Source organism: Macrobrachium nipponense, chromosome 15 (genome assembly GCF_015104395.2).
Source record: "Macrobrachium nipponense isolate FS-2020 chromosome 15, ASM1510439v2, whole genome shotgun sequence".
Taxonomy (NCBI): Eukaryota; Metazoa; Arthropoda; class Malacostraca; order Decapoda; family Palaemonidae; genus Macrobrachium; species Macrobrachium nipponense.
The window spans coordinates 43,004,010-43,014,009 of NC_087208.1; positions in this window are offsets into that span (position 1 = coordinate 43,004,010).

Here is a 10,000-nt window from a genome sequence, read left to right on the forward strand (position 1 = left end):
ATTTCAGAATCATTACTGTCGAATTACTCAGCAAAAGAGTAATTTTCCTATCCTGTGGATGATTAACGATTCATCTTTTTGGAAAATTAATTTTTCATTTCATTATAATTTTTCAGTTGTTCAGTAGGAATGTAAAAAGCGCTGCAGTTCTGTGAATTATATTAAATAGTTTGTATTTAGTGTCACTTCACTGGAGAGAGAAGAATTGCTCTGTATTTTGTCATATACTATTTTTTTTAATTTTTATGCAATGCAATCATGGTTACAATTGGTTACGAAATCCTGTGTGTAATCTTTCGTTTTGATATAACAGGACCATTTCATCATAAATCACTCTACCACAAAATTCCTCAGTCAATATTATTATTGTTATTATTATCATTATTAATACGAGCTTGACGGCAAGCACTACACTGCGCCGGAACCCGCCGCTCCCCGTCATGCTACCCCTACCCCTCCTATCCCACCATACTTAACCAGCCCCTACCCAATATAGACAACAGGTTTTGCAGGAGGAGATATAGATATGTCATGTCTCCTCTACCCTCCCATCCAATTTCGTACATACCCCACCCCAACCGGGGCAGACAAACAAGAAAGATACACTCAGATTTTTTTTTATTATTATTATTATTATTATTATTATTATTATTATTATTATTATTATTATTATTATTATTAATAATAATAATAACAACAATAATAATAATAATAAAGAACATCTCTTCAAGAGTAGTAACAAGTGTATTAAATTATATTACCAAAGGAACTCATTTGAATAAACACACCTTTAGCATATAGTATTTCTTATACCCTCGTGAACTCATTTACATAAGATGCCCATAACATTTAACGAGAGATCATCTACGAAAATGAGAGGTAATCTTTTATCGGTTGTTTTTTGGAACCAAATACACAATTTGCATTTCGAAGTATTTGTTGAAATTCTAAGGTATATAAATCTAATTTTCATTTTTTTGTAGGTTAGCTATATGATATGATTGATTGATGTTGATGCTAAAAACATTATCCATAGACCTGACAGAATTATGGGAGTTTCCACTGCCAACAAACTACTTTGTTATTGTTGTTCTTGTTGTTGTTATTGTTTGGGGACAGAAAAGGTCGATAGAAGAGCCTAAAAAGGGCTGAAAAAGGTGTTTAGCATTGAGTTAAAGATACAGAATTTTTAGGATAGGATATTTATGATTTATTTATTAGAATGAAAATGTAAAATAATAAATAATGTACATGTTAAGTAGTACGGAAAAATTATTTCTAAAATATAGCGTTTTTATTATAATTTTCATTGGTGAAACTAGGCTGTATTTGGCCATAGATTTTAGCTCGTATTAATTTGCGTAAAAAGTTAGGTATACAATGCTTACAACATATTGGTGAAGGGATAATCTTGCACGTGTCCTGAGTAAGCTGGAGGTCGGATCATGCCTTGTTCTTAATTAAATTGAAATTGACGTTGATGTTATTCTAATCTTTTTTAGTGTTTTTTTCTTATTTTTTCCTAGGTTACTGTATATGATATGAATGATTTATGCAGATGATAGAAATGTTATCTATGGACCTGACGGAATAATCAGAGTTTTTCTAGAACAACTTGAAATTGACGTGGATGCATTTTAACCTCTTAAAACTTTACAGTCCTTTCTGATTTATGAACTCAATATAAAATTTTGTATTTTCGCTTACTCAGGGAGTTAGCCTACAAATCATCTGAAAAAAGGTGTTTTTCTGTCGAGTTAAAGATACAGGAATTTGAGAAGTTCCTCGTTGGACGAGTGTGTTACGTGCTCGCCTACCGATCTGATAGTCGCGAGTTCGATTCTCCGCCCTGCCAACGTGGAATCAGAGGAATTTATTTCTGGCGATTAGAAATTCATTTCTCGATATAATGTGGTTCGGATCCCACAACAAGCTGTAGGTCCCGTTGTGGGGTAACCAATTGGTTCCTTGCCACGTAGATTGAAAAAAAAAATGGTCTAATCCTTCGGGTCAGCCTTAGGAGAGCTCGTAACCAGCTCAGTGGTTTGGTTTAACTAAGATATACTTAACTCAACGGGAATTTAAGGATATGATATTTATGATTTATTTGTTAGAATTAAAAATGTAAAAAAAAAAGAAAAAAAAAAAAAAAATAATGTTCATGTTAACAGAACAGAAAATTTATTTTTAATAAAGTGTAGCGTATTTATTTTAATTTCTTTATTGGGGCGGGGAGGGAGTGAAACAACGCTCTAATAGACACTTATATTTTCCTCTTGCCTAGACTTTTCTAGGATATTACTTAATATTCTTGAGAGAGAGAGAGAGAGAGAGAGAGAGAGAGAGATTTACCAGACTCTTTATAATATATATTTTGCATTTCCGTAGCTACAAGACTCACCCTGGCATAGATGACTGAAGTTGTACTACTTAATTTGTTTACCTAATTCAAAATCACTTGCTTTAAAAGGTGAACCAATGAGCCGCTATTAATGATCGCCCCAAAAGCAACTTATAATTATAACGTTTGCTTATTGGGGTAAGTTCAAATTACCAGATTTTATGATTTTTTCCTCTTTTATGTTTTGAGGAAAGACAAGAATATATAAGTTGTCCCTGGTGACAAAATAGAGATATTACGTACCTGATAGTCGACTGACTGGTTGTGGTGGACAGTAACTTTTTTTAAAAATATATGCTGGTAAAAATAGGATATATATATATATATATATATATATATATATATATATATATATATATATATATATATATATATATATATATATATATGGAAGGACAGGGTTGACAAGGAGATAGCCGGTCATCAGGTGATAGTACATTTATTGCCGACGCGTTTCGTACACATAGTTACAATCATCAAGGCTGAAGACAACACAAATTAAAATACATGAAACATAACTTTGACTTTAAGAGTCTCAATAAATATACAAAAAACATACATAAGATGAAAGCAATTTAAAAGCACCTGCTAGACTAAAATGTTGAAGACTGAGTGATTCGGAGAGAAGGGAGAAGCACGAACGAAGCCGGTTCAACCCAGATACACTGTACAGAGGAAGTGTGTGAGTTCAACTTGGGCACTAACTGCTTATAAACAACGACTCTAATATAAGCAGTTCGTCTAAAACGGCTTGTTTGGCCCAAGACAGAGAATCAGTATAATTGATGGTGGTTTTACAAATTTTTGCATGATTTTCTGATATTTTGAAAATTCTGGATTGGACACTCTGCAGCCAGTACGATGACTTACACCATTATGTGAATCAGCTCTGACTTTTAGCAATCGTTTTAGTCGAACCCACGTAAGTCCCCAAATCACATCTGGGCAAGTATATTTTATATACGACTGACGATTGCAATATTGGGCAGAGTCTGTCTTTAAATTTGAAAAGTGATCTTATTGTAAGGGATTTTTTGGAATTAAATATAACTTGCAACATATTAAAGTGTTTTTTCAATTGCAGACTTGAGATTCCTTCTAAATTTGTCGTCTTGGATGTATGGAATACTGGCATATAGTTTCTTTCGTGGAACAGTGCTTATGGAAGGGGAGTCCGATAATTTCTTATTTAGAAAATTCTTGCAATGTTTGAAGAAAACATGTGAAAGGGAAACCAGTTATCGGAAAAATATTTAAACATTGAACAATATTTCTTTATGATACAATTCCCAGGAAGAGGTTAGAGTGTAAGCTCGATGGAGCATGTGTCATTTACAAGTTTACTTGTCCTCGATGTAATCGAGGAACCTATATTGGATCGACACATAGGTTACTTTAAGGTCCGAATCGACAGTCATAGAGCTATCAGCTATAGAACTGGCACTAAGCTTTCGAATCCCGAATTTTCCAACATAAGGGATCATACCGATAAATGTAGGTATTCGATCCAGTACAAGACTTTCAGGTTTTGGGCAGAGCTTCCAATCACAAGGTTTTAACAATTAATGAATCTTTGTTTATTAAAAAACTGGTCCCCTCACTGAACACCCTGCACGTCTACACCTCTTTACCTCTCGTGGAACTGCTTATGTTGTTAGTCCTTCCTCTGTCTTCACACTCAACGGTTGGTCCTTATTTGTGTTTTTAACTGTGATTGTTTTTATTGTAACTTTACATTGTGGTATTTTAATATTGTAGCTTAATTTTATTGTACTAATTAGATGTTACTTTTTAGCTTGAAAATGAGGCCTGCTGGTTGGCTTCGAAACGTTGCAACTTAATAAATATGAGTTCCTTGACCTGTTGGTGTGCTTCTCCCCTACCTTCATTGTATATATATATATATATATATATATATGTATATATATATATATATATATTATATATATATATATATATATATATATATATATATATATATATATATATATATATATATATATATATATAAATATAAGGTTTTTTTGCCACGAAGGAAAAAATGAAAAAGCGAGATAGCAAAGTACTTTCGGTTCTGTTCGGACCCTTTGCCTCGGTAAAGGGTCCGAACAGGACCGAAAGTACTTGGCTATCTCGCTTTTTCATTTTTTCCTTCGTGGCAAAAACCTTTATTTATACATAGCATCACGTTTTATATACTTCGTGATCAGTTATTCATATATATATATATATATATATATATATAATATATATATATATATATATATTATATATATATATATATACTCATATATTTACAACAATGCTTTTGCCTGTCGTGTAAATTGTAAACTTCAAGGGTTTTATTTCACGAAATAATATGATTATCTTAATTGTCTTACAATTCTAAATCATTATGGCAAAATAAATCACAAAAAACGTTAAGCAATATCTCTTCCCTTCAAATAAATAAAATAAAATCAGTCGCAATATTTTTCTATTATTATTTTCTGTCTCTTAATTTAAAAAAAAATGAAACTCTAACGTCAACATTTTTATTTCTGAAAATTTACAGTTTATTGTCTAGTTCAGGGTGCAACAACCTTTTGAGCTACTCGGGCCACATCACAAACTATATCTAGTCGAGGGCCACTAGACTAGATTTTACATGAAATGATAAATAGTTTTGTAGAATGTTTAAAGATAAAAAAAAAACAACACAGTTGCTCACCTGTTTTGTTTTAATGAGATTTTTTGACACTGAGATTCATGTACAAGTTTTTTTATGTTAGGATGGAAATTTGTGGTTGCCAGTCTTAAAACAGAGTGCAGATTTGATCACTTAGCCTGCTACGAATATTTGACTTGGTCTGGTTGAGCAACTAAATGTTTGTTTCACACATGTAGGTAGAGCCAAATAAGCTTGCATAAATAGCAGCTTTGTTTCTCAAATAAGGAAACTGATCTTTGGCCAAGCATTATAAAAGTTGAGCAAGTCCCCTTCATTATACTTGGTACGAAGGCTGTCATTATTCTGAAGATCAATCAGTTCGATTTGTGCTTCGAATTCTACTTCATCAGGAGATACAGAAAAGGGGTTGTTGCTGAACAACTTCACATCATCGACTTCTTTCTTTAGGCCTCCAAAAGTTTTCCTAATTTTGCTGCATAATATTCATGTCTATTGCATAGTTTGTGTTTCTCACACATAAGTTTGTAATTTGGGAATGTCCTAACTCTCCTTTAACTATCTGTAACTGAAACAATTTTAGTTTTGTTCGAAAGCTGTCACATAATTGGCTAGCTGAGAATAAGTTGGTTTATTCCCCTGAAGTTTATGATTCAAGTTATTTAAATAATTATATATGTATATATATATTCTATATATATATATATATATATATATATATATATATATATATATATATATATATATATATATATATATCTATATATTATATATATGTTTATAATGCACAGACACATATACATACATACATCACATATATGTGTGTGTGTGTGTGTGTGTGTTATATAGTACATTTTTACTATTTGTAATTTATATCATAAGACGGAGTAATATGTTTATATTTATTATTTCTTTTACTGTACAGAGAGTGATATATTGTGTTTTTCTATGATAACTTCGAGGGCCGCCATGTGCTTCACTGGGGGCCGCATGCGGCCCGCGGGCCCGCCAGTTATGCACCATTTGGAGACAGTTCACGTTCCGCTCAACCTCACGGGGACAGGTAACCAATGGGATTTCATTTGAAACTCTCGAATAAAGTAAAAAGTGAAATAATTCTTCTGTCCTCAGATGACCGTGAATGAATCGAAATGTATTTGACAGTTTCATTTTTTGACAGTCGAACGCGCCGTTTTTTTTTTTTTTATTTTTTTTTTTTTTTTTGACGACCTCTTTTGATTTATTGCGTGTCTAGATAATAATAGAGTATATTTTCAGCTGAGTTTCATTCCTCATCTCTCTCTCTCTCTCTCTCTCTCTCTCTCTCTTTCTCTCATCTCTCCATTATTAACCTGGAAACTAATTCGTAAAGTAGATTCCATTTGATGTAGATCATTTGGAGAACCTCTCTCTCTCTCTCTCTCGGTCTCTCTCTCATCTCTCTCTCTCTCTCTCTCTCTATCTCTCTCTCTCTCTCTCCTCTCTCTCTCTCTCTCTCTCTCTCTCTCTATATATATATATATATATATATACATATATATACTTTGGTAAGTAATTCGTGGATTTTTATTCCCTCTTAACAATAAAATATGCTCTCTCTCTCTCTCTCTCTCTCTCTCTCTTCCTCTCGTCTCCAATCTCTCTCTCTCTCTCTCTCTCTTCTCTCTATATATTATATATCTATAGTATATTATATATATATATATATAGTATATATATATATATATATATATATATATATATATATATATATATATTTATAAATTTATTCCCTCAACTTTAAAATGTAATTCGTCAACACAAATCAGCTACCAAAGGTGACAGGTCTTCTGGACTTGGAGTTAGGTAACATTCTCTTGTTCTCTTCTAATTCTTTAAAACCCCTTCCCCCCCCCTTTTTTCTATCTCTCTCTCCCCTATTCTGTCATTCCCCTCTTTTCATTCTCCCTTCCCTTTTTTTTCCGTTTTCTCTGTGTTATTGCTTTTACTTCTCCAGTTGTGTTGTTTGCAAACTCTTGTTTTCATCTGTTGTGCAATTGCATTTCTTTTATTTTTATTTATTTTTTAATTGAATTTTGTTTTATTTTACGTTGTGTTACCTCCCTTATGTATCTAAGTTTAGCTACAGACTCCAATACCTTTACTTATCTATGGATAAAATTGATAAGACAACTTAAAATCTATTTTAAAAAAGTAAAAATGACTAAACCAAAAATATTTTAAACAAAATCTTTGGAAAGGTTGAGATTGCACTTATTTTTTTATGATTTTTATTTTATTTTTTTTATTTTTTTTTGCAATTTTTACTTTTGTACCTTACTTATGCATTTAGTTTGTTTAGCTATAGACCTCAATAGCCTTACTTGGCTATGAAAATAAGTCCCATAAAATAAAGCAGTATGAAATCTAATTTAAAAAAAAGACAAAGTGGCCTAAGCAACAAATAAATCAAATGAATATTTATTAAGAGTTAAAATGCACTTTTTTTCTATTTTTTTCTTTTTTTGCAAGATTTTCCATTCGTACATCTTTTATATAATCTAAGTTTAGCTACGCCCTTCAATATTCTTACTTGGCTTTGAATAAAAAAAAACTGAAATCTTTAAAGTCTATGAAGAAAGCTGGGTAAATTAACTGAGCCACAAACAAAATTTAAAATTTTTGTTTTTAGCAAGTAATCTTTTAAATAACTAAGTTTACCTACATCCTTAAATAACCTATCATTACGAATGACTGATTTTTTTAATATCCACTTCGACCTCTCGATCTGTCGACAATATTTCGACAATGATAAGAGGTAGAAGCAGAGTTCCATTCTATATTCTTTCGTGGCTATCAGCCTGAGTCAATAGAAAATAGACCGTAACAGTCTTGCAATTTATAGTATAGTTAAACTTTATGATCATCAAACCACTAACATCATTCAACAAAAGGCTTAAAAAAAACCATAATTCAACAGATCAATCTCTCTCTAATCATGTTGGTGGGCCAAAGAGTAATTTATTTCCGGTGTCCTGTGAGGCCTCGTATCGGGAAGGTATTGAGGCGTTACAGGAAGCAGTATTTAGTAGGGACTATGTCATTATCACGTGACAGGTGCAATTGCCGCGGATGCCATTAACTTACTAGGGGCATTGGTGTGAGCTGACGCTTGGGTCAAGCATGGTTTGAATTACGTGTATGTATGTAAGTATATATATATATATATATATATATATATATATATATATATATAATATATATATATATATATATATATGACTGGTAAAATGTTCTGTTACACCAGAATCCATCTAATAAAAGGAGCCCATAAATATAGAAAATATGTACTATATTTCAGAGACTGCACTCGGAAATATAGTATACTTCTATATTTTGGCGTTATGAGCTCCTTTTATTATTATACTATATATATATATATATATATATATATATATATATATATATATACTTACATACAAACGTTTCTCGTTTTTTTTCTTTATCCTTTCATTGAAACGGTCTTGAGGTAATCTTTTATTCCTTCGTTACCCCTCTCAATTTATTACCCAAGCATTTTCTGTATCATTCATCAACATTTTAACGTTGCAGAATCAGTAAACAATCTTTGTATCTACTCATTTTATTATCCAAACACTCTTTCCAGCATTCAGCAACATTTTCATGTTGCAGAGTCAGTGAATCATCAATTTATCCTCTCATGCTATTATCCAGACATTCCTTGCATCATTCATCAATATTCTCATGTTGCAGGATCAGTGAAGAATCTATCTATATCTCATCTTATTACCCAAGCATTCCTTTCATCATTCATCAACATTCCCATATTGCAAAATCATTAATAATCTTTCATGCATACAATATTCTTTATCCAAACATTTCTTGCATCAATTCTCAATATTTTTTATGGGGCAGAATTAATAAATAATCTTTTAATCCTGCTTATAAACAAGCACAGATTTATTCTTCTTTTCTTCCTTTCAGAAGAAACTGCCTCATCTAGATACATGAACCAATCAGGTAGATATGATGACGAATCAATAATAAAAAAAAAAGGGGGGGAGGGTGCTTTGACATCCCAGATCATCTCTTAATTTGGAGATAAAATTATATCTGCATGATTAACGCGACAGCTGCGTATCTTATTAGTGTCTGTAGATCCGGTTGCAAACAAACACGACGATTTTATTTGAGTAGATCCGAGTTCATTAGGTGATCGTAAGATTGAATTAATGATATTTGAATTCATATCAATTCAAAAAACGTGTTTTCTCAGGTGTTAAATGGAGTATATAAGTGTGTCTATCAGGCACTTTGCAAAAATAAAATAAAATTGAGAGACACTAAGAAGAAAAAATTAATTTTCATAAATATTTATTTTTATTTTTATGACAAATACTGGACGAAAAGACATTTATAAATCCTGGAAGTCATACATATAAAGAACAATTCCAGGAATCCTGGATTTTTAATGCATAATATATGCAATGCAGAATGCGCCGAAGAGAGAGAGAGAGAGAGAGAAGAGAGAGAGAGAGAGAGAGAGAGAGAGAGAGATATTTTAGAGAGAAATATTTTGAGTACTGTCACAACCCTGGGTGGATAAACTATTGTTAACCTACAGGGTTTAGGGAGGGAACCCTGCATTGTTTGTTGAGATTTGCATATCAATAGAGTAAGTATATATATATATATATATATATATATAGTATATATATATATATATATATATATATATATATATATATATATATATATATATCTATAAAAGCATGCAGCAGGGTCCACAAAACACATCAAATAGGCCAACGTTTATTCACATGATAAGTTTCGCACATGTTCTATGTGCATCTTCAGTCTGTAAAAATAACATAAGAATTGTTAGAATTTACAAAAAATATTTTAAAAATAAAGTTAAGAAAAAAAAAGTT